At 45.6% G+C, this 18,934-nt stretch overlaps 1 protein-coding gene across 8 annotated transcripts in view; it reads left to right on the forward strand.

Annotated features, from left to right (window-relative positions):
- The window catches only part of TJAP1 (tight junction associated protein 1), a 62,413-nt gene that overhangs the window by 15,356 nt on the left and 28,123 nt on the right, over window positions 1–18,934 (forward strand). For 3 of the 8 annotated variants that reach the window (XM_084625229.1, XM_084625234.1, XM_084625230.1), the window contains one exon: window positions 17,956–18,133. The exons of the other annotated variants lie outside the window; for them this stretch is intronic. The gene's annotated coding sequence lies outside the window, so the exon portion shown is untranslated. The remainder of the gene's footprint in view (window positions 1–17,955; window positions 18,134–18,934) is intronic. 8 annotated transcript variants of the gene reach the window in all.

Raw genomic sequence — 18,934 nt, forward strand, 5'->3', positions numbered from 1 at the left:
TCAAGGTGGGCCATTTCCAGCACAAATCCAAGTTTTTGTGTGGATGTAGAAGCCCTCTACACCAACATTCCACACAAAGATGGACTACAAGCCGTCAAGAACACTATCCCCGATAATGTCACGGCTAACCTGGTGGCTGAACTTTGTGACTTTGTCCTTACCCATAACTATTTTACATTTGGGGACAATGTATACCTTCAGATCAGCGGCACTGCTATGGGTACCCGCATGGCCCCACAGTATGCCAACATTTTTATGGCTGATTTAGAACAACGCTTCCTCAGCTCTCGTCCCCTAACGCTCCTACTCTACTTGTGCTACATTGATGACATCTTCATCATCTGGACCCATGAAAAAGAAGCCCTTGAGGAATTCCACCATGATTTCAACAATTTCCATCCCACCATCAACCTCAGCCTGGTCCAGTCCATGCAAGAGATCCACTTCCTAAACTCTACAGTGCTAATAAACAATGGTCACATAAACACCACCCTATACCGGAAACCTACTGACCGCTATTCCTACCTACATGCCTCCAGCTTTCACCCTGACCACACCACACGATCCATCGTCTACAGCCAAGCTCTGCGATACAACCGCATTTGGTCCAGCCCCTCAGACAGAGACAAACACCTACAAGATCTCTATCAAGCATTCTTACAACTACAGTACCCACCTGCGGAAGTGAAGAAACAGATTGATAGAGCCAGAAGAGTTCCCAGAAGTCACCACCTACAGGACAGGCCTAACAAAGAAAATAACAGAACGCCACTAGCCGTCACCTTCAGCCCCCAAATAAAACCCCTCCAACGCATTATTAAGGATCTACAACCTATCCTGAAGGATGACCCAACACTCTCACAAATCTTGGGAGACAGGCCAGTCCTTGCCTACAGACAGCCCCCCAACCTGAAGCAAATACTCACCAACAACCACATACCACACAACAGAACCAATAACCCAGGAACCTATCCTTGCAACAAAGCCCGTTGCCAACTGTGCCCACATATCTATTCAGGGGACACCATCACAGGGCCTAATACCATCAGCCACACTATCAGAGGCTCGTTCACCTTCACATCCACCAATGTGATATATGCCATCATGTGCCAGCAATGCCCCTCTGCCATGTACATTGGTCAAACTGGACAGTCTCTACGTAAAAGAATAAATGGACACAAATCAGATGTCAAGAATTATAACATTCATAAACCAGTCGGAGAACACTTCAATCTCTCTGGTCACGCAATTACAGACATGAAGGTCGCTATCTTACAACAAAAAAACTTCAAATCCAGACTCCAGAGAGAAACTGCTGAATTGGAATTCATTTGCAAATTGGATACTATTAATTTAGGCTTATATAGAAACTGGGAGTGGCTAAGTCGTCATGCAAGGTAGCCTATTTCCCCTTGTTTTTTCCTACCTCCCCGCCCCCCAGACGTTCTGGTTAAACTTGGATTTATGCTGGAAATGGCCCACTTTGATTATCATACACATTGTAAGGAGAGTGGTCACTTTGGATGGGCTATTACCAGCAGGAGAGTGGGGTGGGAGGAGGTACTGTTTCATGGTCTCTGTGTATATAATGTCTTCTGCAGTTTCCACAGTATGCATCCAATGAAGTGAGCTGTAACTCACGAAAGCTTATGCTCAAATAAATTGGTTAGTCTCCAAGGTGCCATAAGTACTCCTTTTCTTTTTGGGAATACAGACTAACACGGCTGTTACTCTGAAACCTGTAACCAGAGTGATCACTTAAGGTGAGCTATTATCAGCAAGGGTGGGGAGACAGGGAACCTTTTGTAGTGATAATCAAGGTGGGCCATTTCCAGCAGTTGACTAGAACGTCTGAGGAACAGTGGGGGGTGGGGAAATAAACATGGGGAAATAGTTTTACTTTGTGTAATAACTCATCCACTCCCAGTCTCTATTCAAGCCTATTCAGGGACACCATCATAGGGCCTAATCACATCAGCCACACTATCAGAGGCTCGTTCACCTGCACATCTGCCAGTGTGATATATGCCATCATGTGCCAGCAATGCCCCTCTGCCATGTACATTGGTCAAACTGGACAGTCTCTACATAAAAGAACAAATGGACACAAATCAGATGTCAAGAATTACAACATTCAAAAACCAGTCGGAGAACACTTCAATCTCTCTGGTCACTCGATTAGAGACCTAAAAGTGACAATTCTTCAACAAAAAAACTTCAAAAACAGACTCCAACGAGAGACTGCTGAATTGGAATTAATTTGCAAACTGGATACAATTAATTTAAGCTTGAATAGAGACTGGGAGTGGATGGGTCATTACACAAAGTAAAACTATTTCCCCATGTTTATTTCCCCACCCCCCACTGTTCCTCAGATGTTCTTGTCAACTGATGGAAATGGCCCACCTTGATTATCACTACAAAAGGTCCGTCCCCCCCCGCCCGCCCCCGCTCTCCTGCTGGTATTAGCTCATCTTAAGTGATCACTCTCCTTACAGTGTGTATGGTAACACGCATTGTTTCATGTTCTCTATGTATATAAATCTCCCCACTGTATTTTCCACTGAATGCATCCAATGAAGTGAGCTGTAATTCACGAAAGCTTATGCTCAAATAAATTTGTTAGTCTCTAAGGTGCCACAAGTACTCCTTTTCTTTTTCCGAATACAGATTAACACGGCTGCTACTCTGAAACCTGTTGCTGAAGAGTGTCACATGAAGCATACGCTCACCACAATGCTGGTCCTGAAGGTTGTGTTTCCTGTCTGTTAAATGCTGAGCCCTTGGCACGAGACAGAGCTGAGATTCCAACCCAGGTCTCCAGCCTGGTAGTGAGAGTACTGATCACTAAGTTCCATAGCTGCCCACACTTTGATAGACAAAATGGGCTGGTGATTCTTCTTTTTGAGTTTAAAGAAAAGAAACAGAAAGGCAGAGTATATGAGAGTCAGCTAAACCTGGGCTGCTTGGGGATGCTGGCCACTCGTGTCCTCTTGGGGATCATTCTTATTGTTTTTCCCTTTGAAATGGCTCCCTAACATGGGAGCAGGGCTTCAGTTGAGGGGCAAGAGAAGCAGTTCCCTGGCTAGAGAGCCAGGGCTTGTTTGTAACTCTATCCAGCAAGGTGGGGTTCTGTGAGAAGTGATCACCTTAGGCAGAGGTTACCAGACATCTGAGATCTTTGTGTGTATTGACTGAGTTCTCCTCATGTTAATACAAGTGGCCGTGTGCCTACCTAGAGACGGAGGAGTTGAGTAGAACTGAGATCAGATCAATTTGTGCTGGCAGTGTGTGTGAAAGGATGTTGGGGTAGGGTGTGTGTGCGTAAGAGTGAATGGGAGTGGTTTTGTATCTCCAGGGAAGGATGTGTGTGAAAGTGGACCCTAGAAAAAGGAAATTGGTGTCTCTTACGGGAGGCCCAAGGCCCAGCCCTTCTGACTTGTTTCATACCTGAATTCAGCTTCAGGCTTTGCACTTGAGTTCAGCTCTGTCTGCTCCTGTTAACAAGACTCACTCACAGGTTTGTCTGTTGACTTATATATAAGGAAAACAGGGAAATTCCCTTCCCTGCTACTCTACGAACTCTGATGTTCAGTCACTTCCCAGCCCAGACAGCGTCTCTTCCCCTTTCTCTGTGGGTTGCTTTATTAACTCTCTTGTCCTATGCTATTTCCCTTGCTTCGCAGCTACATGGGGCTCCTACTCCCTGTTGGTTGATTGGGTTTGGGACTGAGGCCGTGGTGGAGGTTCTGGAGGTGGCATGGCCTGTGTGGGGAGGTCATGTGGGCATGCAGAGGGCATGTGGGCTCAGCTGCTTGTTTTCTTTCCCTTTTTGGTGTGGAATGCACCGTGTTTGTCTGTCTTGTCCTGTGGTTGTAGCCCGCATTCCTGCACAGCGAGTCAGCACGGCAGCAGGCGGCGTGCTCTTTGTGCCCTGTGGCTACATGCTTTCAGCTCCACATCAAAGGTGTGTTTGGTGTGTAGCTTGTGCCATTTCTGGCCACACCTGGTGGCCTGCAGGCATGCGGGGGTGGAGCCTGGGCTGTGTTTGCAGATGGCAGTCAGCATTCAGGCTTCTCCTTACTTGTGGAAACGAAGGAGCCAAATCCATGTTAAACAACCTGAGGAATGCAGTGGGAGAGCAGAGCAGAACGGAGTCACTCCAGGGGCATGTCCTAGCAGCAACATTGCCTTAATAGCTGCAGCAAAATAACTCGTGCTTGTTCCCTCCAAAAGGATTGGATGTGTGGTGGGTTTTAACTTACACCAAAAAGAAAAGGAGTACTTGTGGCACCTTAGAGACTAACCAATTTATTTGAGTATAAGCTTTCGTGAGCTACAGCTCACTTCATCGGATGCATACTGTGGAAAATACAGAAGATGTACTTATACATACAAACCATGAAAAAAATGGGTGTTTACCACTACAAAAGGTTTTTCTCTCCCCCCACCTCACTCTCCTGCTGGTAATAGCTGAGGAGGGAGTCTACATACACAAACACCTACAAGATCTCTATGTAGACTCCCTCCTCAGGCCCTACGCTACCAGCACTCCCAGCTACCTTTGAGACACCACTGACTTCCTGAGGAAACTACAATGTATCGGTGATCTTCCTGATAACACCATCCTGGCCACTATAGATGTAGAAGTCCTCTACAGCAACATTCCACACAAAGATGGACTACAAGCCATCAAGAACACTATCCCCGATAATGTCACGGCTAATCTGGTAGCTGAACTTTGTGACTTTGTCCTTACCCATAACTATTTTACATTTGGGGACAATGTATACCTTCAAATCAGCGGCACTGCTATGGGTACCCGCATGGCCCCACAGTATGCCAACATTTTTATGGCTGATTTAGAACAACGCTTCCTCAGCTCTCGTCCCCTAACGCCCCTACTCTACTTGCGCTATATTGATGACATCTTCATCATCTGGACCCATGGAAAAGAAGCCCTTGAGGAATTCCACCATGATTTCAACAATTTCCATCCCACCATCAACCTCGGCCTGGTCCAGTCCACGCAAGAGATCCACTTCCTAAACTCTACAGTGCTAATAAACAATGGTCACATAAACACCACCCTATACCGGAAAGCTACTGACCGCTATTCCTACCTACATGCCTCCAGCTTTCACCCTGACCACACCACACGATCCATCGTCTACAGCCAAGCTCTGCGATAGAACCGCATTTGCTCCAACCCCTCAGACAGAGACAAACACCTACAAGATCTCTATCAAGCATTCTTACAACTACAATACCCACCTGCGGAAGTGAAGAAACAGATTGATAGAGCCAGAAGAGTTCCCAGAAGTCACCACCTACAGGACAGGCCTAACAAAGAAAATAACAGAACGCCACTAGCTGTCGCCTTCAGCCCCCAACTAAAACCCCTCCAACGTGTTATTAAGGATCTACAACCTATCCTGAAGGATGACCCAACACTCTCACAAATCTTGGGAGACAGGCCAGTCCTTGCCTACAGACAGCCCCCCAACCTGAAGCGAATACTCACCAGCAACCACATACCACACAACAGAACCAATAACCCAGGAACCTATCCTTGCAACAAAGCCCGTTGCCAACTGTGCCCACATATCTATTCAGGGGACACCATCACAGGGCCTAATACCATCAGCCACACTATCAGAGGCTCGTTCACCTGCACATCTACCAATGTGATATATGCCATCATGTGCCAGCAATGCCTGTCTGCCATGTACATTGGTCAAACTGGACAGTCTCTACATAAAAGAATAAATGGACACAAATCAGATGTCAAGAATTATATCATTCATAGACCAGTCGGAGAACATTGCAATCTCTCTGGTCACGCGATTACAGACATGAAAGTTGCAATATTACAACAGGAAAACTTCAATACCAGACTCCAGTGAGAGACTGTTGAATTGGAATTCATTTGCAAATTGGATACAATTAACTTAGGTTACCTTGCATAATGACTTAGCCACTTCCAGTCTCTATTCAAGCCTATTTCCTACACCCCCCACCCCCGCCAGACGTTCTTGTTAAACCCTGGATTTGTGCTGGAAATGGCCTACCTTGATTATCATACACATTGTAAGGAGAGTGATCACTTTAGATAAGCTATTACCAACAGGAGAGTGGGTTTGTGGGGGTGGTGGGGAGAAAACCTGGATTTGTGCTGGAAATGGCCCACCTTAAGTATCATACACATTGTAAGGAGAATGATCACTTTAGATAAGCTATTACCAGCAGGAGAGTGGGATGGGGGGAGAGAAAACCTTTTGTAGTGGTAAACACCCATTTTTTCATGGTTTGTATGTATAAGAACATCTTCTGTATTTTCCACAGTATGCATCCGATGAAGTGAGCTGTAGCTCACGAAAGCTTATGCTCAAATAAATTGGGTAGTCTCTAAGGTGCCACAAGTACTCCTTTTTCTTTTTGCGAATACAGCTAACATGGCTGTTACTCTGAAACTTACACCAAGAAGGCCAGTTAAGGTTGGTTCATTCCCTGTGGCCAGCATGCTTCTTTCCCGAATGGTTGATGATTGGGTGTCTAGTGCCATCATGGTGTAGTCTGTACGAACTGTATGTGAGAGACATACAGGAGACGTAGAGGCTCCAGAGTCTGTGATCACTGGAGTTGTTTTGGTGTTTTTCTTCCACTCCTGTGAGTCTCTCACTGAGGACACATCCAGTCTTCATACAGTTAAATATTTAAAATGAGCATTGGGTTGAATTGCTCTTGCCACTCTCTTCCACACACACCTGAAGAGACCAGCCTCTGTCACTGATAACTCCAGCGCTGGAAGTTCAGTGATGACTGTAGACGGGGGACACAGATATATAATAATCTGTCCCACTGCTCAACATGCTGTCAGGAGAAGGCACTTGTTTTCTGTAGCCTTGCCATGTACAACCCTCCCCTGTCCAGCCGTAAGTCTTTATTGGCCAGGGGGATCCATCTGCCATGGCCCAAGGGAGCAATCTGATTCCATTTGAACTGGCCAATATGGAGGTGCAAAGTCTTGGGTCAAGTCTTGTGGAAAGAACACAGAACTTCCTTTCTTCATTAAACCCTCTGATGTGTACTGAGTGAGCCTCCAGTCTCTACAGCAAGTTGTCCTTCCTACCTCTGTGGAATGCATGCTACACATAATGAAACTTCCTGTGGGAATTCCCAGCAGGCCCAAAGTCTGTGATCATAACCCAGGCCAGGCACTTCCAAATTCCACCTCACAAGTCAAAGCTGCTGTATTTGAGGATTACCACTGCCATCTGCAAAAGACCCTCCCTGCCTCCACCCTTGATCAGTGAACAACAGAATTTTAGGGATGCCTTGGTTTTCATTTTCTTGCTTCCCTTTTCCTCTGACATAGTCTTCAGATCAGGTGCTGCTGGTACCTGTTTCTGTTCAACTTGTGCGGGCCATCCTGCTGTGTCCAGATGCAAATGCAGCACCAGCACTGTTCAGGGATGCATCCGTTGACACGAAAGGAGCAATCTCAAACTAGAGGAAATGAGGTGCACACCACTCTACCCTACCCTACATGTGGCACCCCGCAAGCAGGGGTGTTAAGGTTTTTTATCCTAGAAGAAGCCTAGGTAATGAGTTGGGCTCCAGAGTCTGAGGTACAGACAGAGTTGGAACTTCAAAGGGTGGTCTACACAGCTCTTTTTAGAGCACTAGCGTATGCGCAGTTAACCCAAGTCTGTCAACCCAGGCTGGGAGGCTTGCTTCTGCGGGCTGTGTAGACATACCCTTAGAGACTCCTGGATTTGTGGTTCAGTAGTGCTGAAATCTGCACCAGACTCAATGCTCTGTGGCAGAATGAGATTAGGAAAAAAATATGAATAAATGAGTTTACAGCTGAATTGTGTAGAATCATAGACATGAACATCTGGAAGGGACCTTAAGAGGACATCCAATCCAGCCTCCTGTGTTGAGACAGGACCAAGTAAACCTAGACCATTCCTTACAGGTGTTTCTCTAATTTGTTTTTAAAAATCTCCAATGATGAGGATTCTACAGCCTCCTTTGGAAGCCTATTCCTGTGCTTAACTATCTTTGCAGCTAGAAAGATTTTCCTGCTATCTAACCTACATTTTCCTCACTGCAGACTGAGCCCATTACTGCTTGTCCTATCTTCAGTGGACCTGGAGAACAATCAATAACCATCCTCTTTAAAACAGCCCGTAACATATTTGAAGACTGTTCTCAGTCCCCCCTCAGTCGTGTTTTTCCAAGATTAAACATGCCCATTTTGTTAACCTTTCCCTACGTCAGGTTTTCTAAACATTTTATCATTTCTATAGCTCTCCTCTGGATTTGCTCCAATTTAAACCTACATCTTTCTTAAAGTGGATATAGTACTTCAGCTGAGGCCTCGACAGTGCTGAGTAGAGCTGGACAATTACCTCCCGGGTCTTACATACAACTCTCCTGTTAACACATCCCAGAATATTTGCCATTGTTGGCTCATACACAATTTGTGATCCACTATAATCCCCAGATTCTTTTCAGCACTGCTACTGCCTAGCCAGTTTTCCCCCACTTTATAGTTGTGCATTTGATTTTTTTCTTCCTAAATGTAGTACTTTGTACTTGTCTTGATTGAATTTCATCTTGTTGATTCCAGTCCAATTCACCAATTTGTCAAGATCGTTTTGAATTCAATCCTGTCTTCCAAAGTGCATCCAGACCCCTCCCAGCTTGGTGTCATCCACAGATTTTATAAGCATATTCTCCACTCCATTGTCCAAATCATTAACGAAGATATTCAATAGTACCAGACCCAGGAGAGACCCCTGCGTGACCCCACTAGATACAGACTTCTGGTATGACAGTGACATTTCCCTAGTTTGCATATGAGAATGTCATGTGGGACTGTCAAAAGCCTCACTAAAATCAAGGTTTCAGAGTAACAGCCGTGTTAGTCTGTATTCGCAAAAACAAAAAGGAGTACTTTTACTAAAATCAAGATATAGCTAAAGCTTCCCCACATCCACTAGGCCAGTTAGAGAAGGAAATTAGATTGGTTTGGCATGATTTTGTTCTTGAAAAATCTTTTGTGATGGCTGCTATTCTGTTACCCTCTAGGTGCTTACAAATTGATTGTTTACTAATTTATTCCAGTATCTTTCCAGATATGGAAGGTAAGCTGACTGGTCTATAATTCACCAGCTTCTCTTTGTTCCCTTTTTAACTGTAAGTACTGTTTGCACCCTTCTCCAGTCCTCTGGGATGTCACCCATCCTCCATGAGTTTGCAAAGATAATTGCTAATGGTTCTGGGTTCTGAGATTGCTTTGGCTAGTTCCTTACGTACTCTCGGGTGAATTTCATCAAGCCCTGCTTTTAAGCATCTGGGCACAATTAACCATTTTGGTGAAAACTGAAGGAAAACAGGTATTAAACACATCAGCCTGCTTGATATAATCAATTAGCTCTCCTGCCCTGCTGAGTCGAGTATTTGTTTTCCTTCATCTTTTTCTCTTTCTCCTAATCTATTTAAAGAACTTCTTCTTACTGTCTTTTATGTCCCTGTTTAGGTGTAACTCATTTATAAACTGTTCAGGAAGGACAGGCAGGGCAGAAAAGGTGGGGCAGTAGCACTGTATGTAAGGGAGCAGTATGACTGCTCAGAGCTCCGGTACGAAACTGCAGAAAAACCTGAGTGTCTCTGGATTAAGTTTAGAAGTGTGAGCAACAAGAGTGATGTAGTGGTGGGAGTCTGCTATAGACCACCGGACCAGGGGGATGAGGTAGATGAGGCTTTCTTCCGGCAGCTCGCAGAAGCTACTAGATTGCACGCCCTGGTTCTCACGGGTGACTTTAATTTTCCTGATATCTGCTGGGAGAGCAATACAGCGGTGCATAGACAATCCAGGAAGTTTTTGGAAAGCGTAGGGGACAATTTCCTGGTGCAAGTGCTAGAGGAGCCAACTAGGGGGGGAGCTTTTCTTGACCTGCTGCTCACAAACAGGGAAGAATTAGTGGGGGAAGCAAAAGTGGATGGGAATCTGGGAGGCAGTGACCATGAGTTGGTTGAGTTCAGGATCCTGACACAGGGAAGAAAGGTAAGCAGCAGGATACGGACCCTGGACTGCAGGAAAGCAGACTTCAACTCCCTCAGGGAACGGATGGGTAGGATCCCCTGGGGGGCTAACATGAAGGGGAAAGGAGTCCAGGAGAGCTGGCTGTATTTCAAGGAATCCCTGTTGAGGTTACATGGACAAACCATTCCGATGAGTCGAAAGAATAGTAAATATGGCAGGCGACCAGCTTGGCTTAATGGTGAAATCCTAGCGGATCTTAAACATAAAAAAGAAGCTTACAAGAAGTGGAAGGTTGGACATATGACCAGGGAAGAGTATAAAAATATTGCTCAGGCATGTAGGAATGAAATCAGGAGGGCCAAATCGCACCTGGAGCTGCAGCTAGCAAGAGATGTCAAGAGTAACAAGAAGGGTTTCTTCAGGTATGTTGGCAACAAAAAGAAAGCCAAGGAAAGTGTGGGCCCCTTACTGAATGAGGGAGGCAACCTAGTGACAGAGGATGTGGAAAAAGCTAATGTACTCAATGCTTTTTTTGCCTCGGTCTTCACTAACAAGGTCAGCTCCCAGACTGCTGCGCTGGGCATCACAACATGGGGAATAGATGGCCAGCCCTCTGTGGAGAAAGAGGTGGTTAGGGACTATTTAGAAAAGCTGGACGTGCACAAGTCCACGGGGCTGGATGAGTTGCGTCCGAGAGTGCTAAAGGAATTGGCGGCTGTGATTGCAGAGCCATTGACCATTATCTTTGAAAACTCGTGGCGAACGGGGAAGTCCCAGATGACTGGAAAAAGGCTAATGTAGTGCCAATCTTTAAAAAAGGGAAGGAGGAGGATCCTGGGAACTACAGGCCAGTCAGCCTCACCTCAGTCCCCGGAAAAATCATGGAGCAGGTCCTCAAAGAATCAATCCTGAAGCACTTACATGAGAGGAAAGTGATCAGGAACAGTCAGCATGGATTCACCAAGGGAAGGTCATGCCTGACTAATCTAATCTCCTTCTATGATGAGATTACTGGTTCTGTGGATGAAGGGAAAGCAGTGGATGTATTGTTTCTTGACTTTAGCAAAGCTTTTGACACGGTCTCCCACAGTATTCTTGCCAGCAAGTTAAAGAAGTATGGGCTGGATGAATGCACTATAAGGTGGGTAGAAAGTTGGCTAGATTGTCGGGCTCAACAGGTAGTGATCAATGGCTCCATGTCTAGTTGGCAGCCGGTGTCAAGTAGAGTGCCCCAGGGGTCGGTCCTGGGGCCGGTTTTATTCAATATCTTCAAAAATGATCTGGAGGATGGTGTGCATTGCACTCTCAGCAAATTTGCGGATGATACTAAACTGGGAGGAGTGGTAGATACGCTGGAGGGCAGGGATAGGATACAGAGGGACCTAGACAAATTGGAGGATTGGGCCAAAAGAAATCTGATGAGGTTCAATAAGGATAAGTGCAGGGTCCTGCATTTAGGACGGAAGAAACCAATGCACAGCTACAGACTAGGGACCGAATGGCTAGGCAGCAGTTCTGCGGAAAAGGACCTAGGGGTGACAGTGGACGAGAAGCTGGATATGAGTCAGCAGTGTGCCCTTGTTGCCAAGAAGGCCAATGGCATTTTGGGATGTATAAGTAGGGGCATAGCGAGCAGATCGAGGGACGTGATCGTCCCCCTCTATTTGACATTGGTGAGGCCTCATCTGGAGTACTATGTCCAGTTTTGGGCCCCACACTACAAGAAGGATGTGGATAAATTGGAGAGAGTCCAGTGAAGGGCAACAAAAATGATTAGGGGTCTGGAACACATGACTTATGAGGAGAGGCTGAGGGAACTGGGATTGTTTAGTCTGCAGAAGAGAAAAATGAGGGGGGATTTGATAGCTGCTTTCAACTACCTGAGAGGTGGTTCCAGAGAGGATGGTTCTAGACTATTCTCAGTGGTAGAAGAGGACAGGACAAGGAGTAATGGTCTCAAGTTGCAGTGGGGGAGGTTTAGGTTGGATATTAGGAAAAACTTTTTCACTAGGAGGGTGGTGAAACACTGGAATGCGTTACCTAGGGAGGTGGTAGAATCTCCTTCCTTAGAAGTTTTTAAGGTCAGGCTTGACAAAGCCCTGGCTGGGATGATTGGTCCTGCTTTGAGCAGGGATTGGGGATTGGTCCTGCTTTGAGCAGGGGGTTGGACTAGATGACCTCCTGAGGTCCCTTCCAACCCTGATATTCTATGATTCTATGATTTTGTGCCTTAGCCTTTTTGATTTTGTCCCTACATGCTTGTGCTAATCCTTTGTACTCATCCTTAGCAATTCATCCATGCTTCCACTTTTTGTAGGATTCCTTTTTGATTTTCAGGTCATTAAAGGTTTCAGAGTAGCAGCCGTGTTAGTCTGTATTCGCAAAAAGAAAAGGAGTACTAGTGGCAACTTAGAGACTAACCAATTTATTTGAGCATAAGTAGGTCACGAAAGCTTATGCTCAAATAAATTGGTTAGTCTGTAAGGTGCCACTAGTACTCCTTTTCTTTTTATGTCATTAAAGAACTCCTGATATAATCATTTTGTCCTCTGACTTTTCTTTCTATCTTTCCTTCATATTGGGATAGTTTGCTGTCATGCCTTTAATATTGTCTCTTTGAGAAACTGCCAGCTTTGGTGAACTCCTTTTTCCCTTCTACCCGTGGGACTTTACTTACCAGTCCTTAGAGTTTGCTAAAGTCTGCTTTTTGGAAGTCCTTTGTCCTTATTCTGTAGCTCTCACTCCTTCCTCTCCTTAGAATCATGAAATCTATCATTGCGATCATTTTCACCCAAATTGTCTTCAGCCTTCAGAGGGGCAACCAATTCCTTCCTCTCTGTTGGTCCGAATCAAGTCTAAAATGGCTGGCCGCCTCCTTACTGCCTCTGTCTTCTGAAACAAGTTGTCCCCAACTTTTCCATCAGATATCTGGGTAGTTAGTCCCCCATTTATCATCCTTTAACAGGGAATAATCACTGTGCATTTATTTTTCCAGGCTTTGCAGCTTACTGGTAGTTTGCTTTGGGATACAGATTGTTACTGTAAAACCAGGGGGTCTTGTAGGATTTGGGGTCACTATGTTGTTCCCATCTCCACCTCCTCCTGCTTGCTAGGAGGTGTTAGGAGGGGGCTTGGAGTGAAAAGGACAAAAGTAAGTGTGTGTGTGTGGGGGGGGGGAGGTAAGAGGGCCCTATCCCTTTCCCTTCCCATCAGCCATAGTTCAGACCGGTTGTAGGGATCACGCAGCCAGTTCTTAAATTCAGTTTCCAGGGTTAACTTTCACACTGGGTTAGGGGCTGCTGATCTGCAGGGTTTGAGGTTCAGCGTTCTGGTCCAAAGCCTAACTGCCTGAGGAAGCTCCTTCTTGTTATTCCGGTGGCAAACTGCTCTCATAAATAGCTAGGTCTCCCCCTTGTGGAGTAGGGAGAGGAAAGCAGGGAGCCCAGTATGGCAGTAGATTGCAATAAAATCTGCTAATTGTCCTAAGTGCTGGTGTTCCTGTAGCCAGTAGGACTGCTGTGGTTGCTTCCCTGTACGGCAAATTCTGCAACTCAGAATCATGGAATCCCTGGGGCCCTGCCCATGGTGCCTACACTAAGCAGAAGGAATGAAAGCAAACAAGCTGCTCTACAGGTTTGGCCAACACAACCCTCTGCAGCATCTCAGGAAGACAGCAACATCCACCTGTCCTCAGCCCTCACGTGACCAGCGGAGTGTTTGTTCTATGAAGGCACTATTACACTATGGCCCTTAACAAAAAAGGTAACTGTAACAGAGTGGTCTGGCCCTTGTGGGGCCTGGGGCCAGTCAGTCCCTGTTCCAAGACATGGCCACGTTAAGAATAGATGTTAGGGGGAGAATCAGCAGACAGCTTGGGAACGGGGGCCAAGTGCCTAGACAGATGACAGTAATGCTCAGCCGGTAAACGACTGCACTGAGCTCACTTGAGGGATCCTAGGCTCCGGAGAGAATTGGAGGGAGACTCCCTGGAGCAGAACCTGATCCCTGATGAGGGTGAACTAGGGAGTCAGTGACTACTACAGCATAGACCTAGGAAGGAGGGCTGTAGAGCCTCATCCCAAGGAGAAGCTGAAGGGCTGGGGGAAGCCAGCCACAGTGCCAGGAAGGAAGGCTGTGGCCACCCTGTTCCAAAGGTGGAGACCTTTGAGCCCAGGAAGGAGGGGCAGCAAATATAGGAAAAGGCCCTGGGAAGGAGAAGCCAGGGCAGCTTGTGGCTACAGAGAGCAGACAGCCCCATTATTTAGGGTTTCCAGAGCTGAGGAGTACTTGGTAAAGGGTGGGTGTGGGCTCCCCCTATACTGGATGGGGTGCAGCAACCCCTGCTGTTAAGGGGAGGAAGAAGGGACAAACCAGAGCCAGGAGTGCTGGAAGTTGACTCCAGGATGCAAAGAGTTGAAGACAGTTGTGTGCTTGACTCAGGACTGAGATGGAAGATTGGCGTGTTCTTTTTGAACTTTGATTATTCTGGAAGGGGTGAACGTCTGTGGCTTTGCCCTCTGGCTGAGTTGCTTTAGCAACTGAACTGGCCTGAAAGCAGAGTCATTGAAAAACCCAGGAGGGAAACTGAGGCAGGTTGACTGCAGTGCCGCTCTGCCTGGGGACGTGCTCTGGGACTGCACCCTGCTACAATAACCGTACAGCTCTACCACTTACAAAGCCGGGGGAAAATTCTGTGCCTGCTCCAGCCCTTGGCCTGTGCTCTGAATCTGCTAAGCTCAGAGTGTATCTTTATAAAGCAATCTCTTTTCTCCTCATTCTGAATGTATGGTGTGTAGAAACAACTGCTCTCAGTAGGTCAGACTGCTGTGATCTAGGTAGAGCATTGAAGTTGTAGGTCCCAGCATGCAATGAACTGCACTAGTAGCAGAGAAAGGAGTGGCCGTGGACTGTGTTATAGAAGTCTGTGAGGAACACTTGGCCACCCCGCGATGTGGAGACCTCGCGGGTGTTAAGGGGGAAATCTTCCTGACTGAAGAGAGGTGTGGGTGCAAGTGGTGTGATAGTGGCCACCAGCCCCACTCCATTGGAAGATTGGACAGCATCTCCCCTCAAAGTGCCAGCCTATCAAGAGCTATTGTTGGCTGTACATGAACGGAGCTTTCATAAGAGATGTCCAGGCTGGTTGGGAGGGGGACAGGCCCATCTCACTGTCCTTACACAGCTCAGAAGTCTGTAGATTTTAGCTACGCTAGGTTGTATGCCATCTGTGTGCTCAGTGCTGTATAGACCATGGAATTGCCCAGTCTAACAAGCTTTCTAGGATGGCTAGCAGAGAGGATGGCTAAAGTTTCCATAGAAATGCTTTTAAGTATGATTGGATGTCACCTAGGCAATATGAAAGACTTCCAGCTGACTGGTGTTTGGAGTTTTTCTTTCAAGGAAGGTGAGGCTGCATTTTAGTTATCCCCACCTGCTTTTGGAGAGTGCTTTTTCCTCCAGCGTGGAATCTGGAGAAAGGGGGAGACATTCCCATTGTGCCAGAAATGGACCTTAGCAGCTGTAAAGTTTACATGGCATCAAGGACATACACATAATTGTTCAGATACAGATATAGCTGTAAATCTACACACAACAGCTAGGTCTGTACCATCCTCTGCCTTTCATGTCTCTGACCATTTGCTGATGAAAGGGTAATTAAAACAAAAGAAGTCTTTCTGGGATGAAAGCCTAGAAGCAGAGAGAACTAAACCTGGTATAAAGATCCCTCTCCTGCTAGGGGGTCAGAGTTGATGCTTTATTTTCGCTTGTTTGGGATCCCAGAGCATTTCTGATTCGTTGCTCTGCAGCTCAGTTATGTGCTTATACCATGCATGCTTGCCCTTTCTCCTTTACCTTTAGAATATGTATTTTCTGGCTACAGGGTGTGTGTGTGTATGTGTAGGTATTACTTGCAAAAAGCCCTACACTAATGCAACATTACGTCTGAGTTTTTAATGAATTTTCTGAAGTAAATTCCAAAACAATTGTGGCTCTTCCCTTTTCCAAGCCAAACTTCATGGAAATGAGGTGTTTTCTTGAGGTAAAAGCACTGGATGAAACCATATTTGCAGTCCATTCCCAGCTTTGCTGTTGACTCACCTTGTGACTTTGTGGAAGCCACTTCCATTCTTGGTGCCTCAGTTTCTCCACCTGTGAAATGGGGATAGTTCCTGGTGGGTGGAAATGGGGAACATGAATCTGTTAATGTTCACGTAGGACATGCTGCTGAAGTGCAAAACACTTGTCAATCGGTGGTTAAAGTCAAAACACTTAAAATATCAATCATCAAAAGCAAATGCAACATTATTAGGGTTGAGATTTAAAAAAAACCAGATCAGGAACTAGGCAAATATGGGTCCCCCAGCAGCTGTAACTATTCCACTTGTGTACCTAGGTTGTGTTACACTGCGTGATCAAGTCTTCAAAATTCCCTCCATAACCAACAACAATAGACTGGGCCATGTCCAATTAGTGCAACCTGTCCAGGTTTCTGTATGAAGCGGAGGACTGTATCTAACCAGTGAATGACCAAAATCAGGCTCGTTGGAGTGCCACAGCTCTGGAATGAAGCTGACTGCCATTAAGAGCAAGTCTGTTTCTTGGCATTTGCTTTTGCCTTGGCCATGCAGTGCTTAGCACCTGGCAGCATCAGCATTGGATTTAAGGCTTCCACGGAATCGGTAATGTTCACTTTGGGTGGGCATTGCTACAAGCTGCTATTTTTTATGTGGGAGGGAAGAATCTCCTTTAGTAGCCCCAGGGGATAAAAACAGATTTAAAATTTTTATTAAAGCTAATGTTAAAAATTATATGCTACACAGATTAAGAAATGAGTGTCTGTACATTAGATTATCCACAAATACAAAGTTTGTTTTTAAAAGTCATAAAATACATATAGTGCATAACCAGCAATAACCCAAATTAAGGTTTAGATTAGATTTAACAATACAGTTTAGATATTAGCATCCAAGTATTTGGGGACATTACTCATGAAAAGTTAAACAGAGAGTTCGTTGTGGAATGCAAATATAGCAATCAGTAAAGATTGTCCCTCAGTAGTTGAGAATGTAGGGTAGGTTGTCCATTTAGAAAATACAGTCCATCAGGGAAGTATTTCAGTTACTTTCCCAACTGTGCTTCTCATCAGCACTCCAGCTTATCCGTCCTGATATTGCCGATGGCTGGTGATGTGTTCTCGTACTACACAGAACACTAGTTCTGTGGTGCCTTCTCTGTAGCTGCAGAGCATTCATGGATGGGGATGTTTGAGGCAGCGTATTACAGTGAATATGTAAAGACCCAGAATATGGAACATCCTTTAGTGCTGTGATAACTTGTGTGCTAGAGGGTTATTTTAGTGATCCTGTTGGTCGTCTATATTGTTATGGGGGTGAGTTATGGGAGTTTAGGTTTCTTAGAGCACCAAGACTGTGAGACTAGCAGAGGGGCTGCTGATCTAGATTGCTGTGGATTATACAAGATTTAGTGAATGTTATGCTGCCCGAGGAAAGACCAGGCAAAGCTTAACCTGTGCCTGGTTTGTCTGATTTAGTGGCTTATTTTGGATTCCATACTCCAGTTTACTGATTTCTTCTTTCTCCCTCTTCTTCCCCTCCTATGCCCACCCACACAGCACAAGAACTGGCAGAGCACTGGGAAAGGGGATTCCTGCTTGTTGATTTTTTTCAGAAATGTTCACCCACACTTTCTCACCGCTCTCCAAACAGTTTGCTTGCTGCAGCTGTTCCCTCACTGCTCATTGAGAGAGAATTTAGAACAATGGCTCCCTAACTTCCCTCCTGTGTTTTGCCAGCACTTGCCCAGAGATTTAGGCCTCAGATCAACACTCACTTTATGCTGTCAGGGCCATCACTGTTATCCTCTGGAACTTTTGACAGCTCATCTGCTTTCTGTGAACTATTCACCAAGGGACTGGAATGCTCTGATGTATCTCCTTCAAGAGGCTTATGCCAAAACAGAAGTGCCCCTGCCTTGCTGCTGTTGCTGTCTCAGTATGAGGCCTAACGATGATTCTTTAGCTCTGCCTGCAGAGGAGACATTTTAAAGATAGCACAGGTAAGAGAAAATTTGTTCCGGGGGAGGGGATTAAAAACAGGGGCATATGTGTGAGGGGAGGGAAAGCAAATGTAAACTGGGAACTCGAGCAGAGAACTACTTGGCCAGCAGCCAGACCATCTTGTGAGATCTGAAGAGAGCACAGCCCAAGCTAATCTGGTTCAGTATTTGGGTGGGATATCTTCAGTGAAAACCTTGTACAGTAGGGAGTGGTGCAGATAATTCAGTAGATGGCACTCTTCTCTGAGCTAATGCTGAGTCTAACCATTAAAGATTTTTCAGTACTTTTATTAAACAAAGAGAGCGAGGGAGAGTTGGAATGCTAGTTTTGGTATCCTGGTCAAATTTTAACTTGCCCCACTGGCATTATCTCTACATTTTGGTTGGGTATCAGATTCTTTGCTTCCTGTCTTAACCTTTTGTGTAATGTTGCTGTTCAGCTGTTAATCAGCTGTTGCATTCCACTCCAGAGGTGGCTGCCTGTCAGTGGTGGATGGATGTCGGGAGTGTGCACTGATGATCAGTTCAAGTTTATAAAAGGGTTTGGGATATAAGGCACTGTAGAAATTGATGATCGATCAATGCAGTAAGTAATGGGATGTGTTCCTAGTGAATGGACTACAGCTGAATTAGAAAACCTGTGATCTAGAAACAGCATATTATAGAAGGGGAATACTAATGATGCTTACTCTGTAATATGGTAACACCCTGGTAAATGGAAAGATCTGATGACTATATTCCTATAATGTTTCTTTAAACAAAAGCAACTGTTGTAATGGTTTTGTTTCTTATATTTACATG

Source organism: Lepidochelys olivacea, assembly GCF_965140295.1.
Source record: "Lepidochelys olivacea isolate rLepOli2 genome assembly, chromosome: 3".
Lineage (NCBI taxonomy): Eukaryota > Metazoa > Chordata > Testudines > Cheloniidae > Lepidochelys > Lepidochelys olivacea.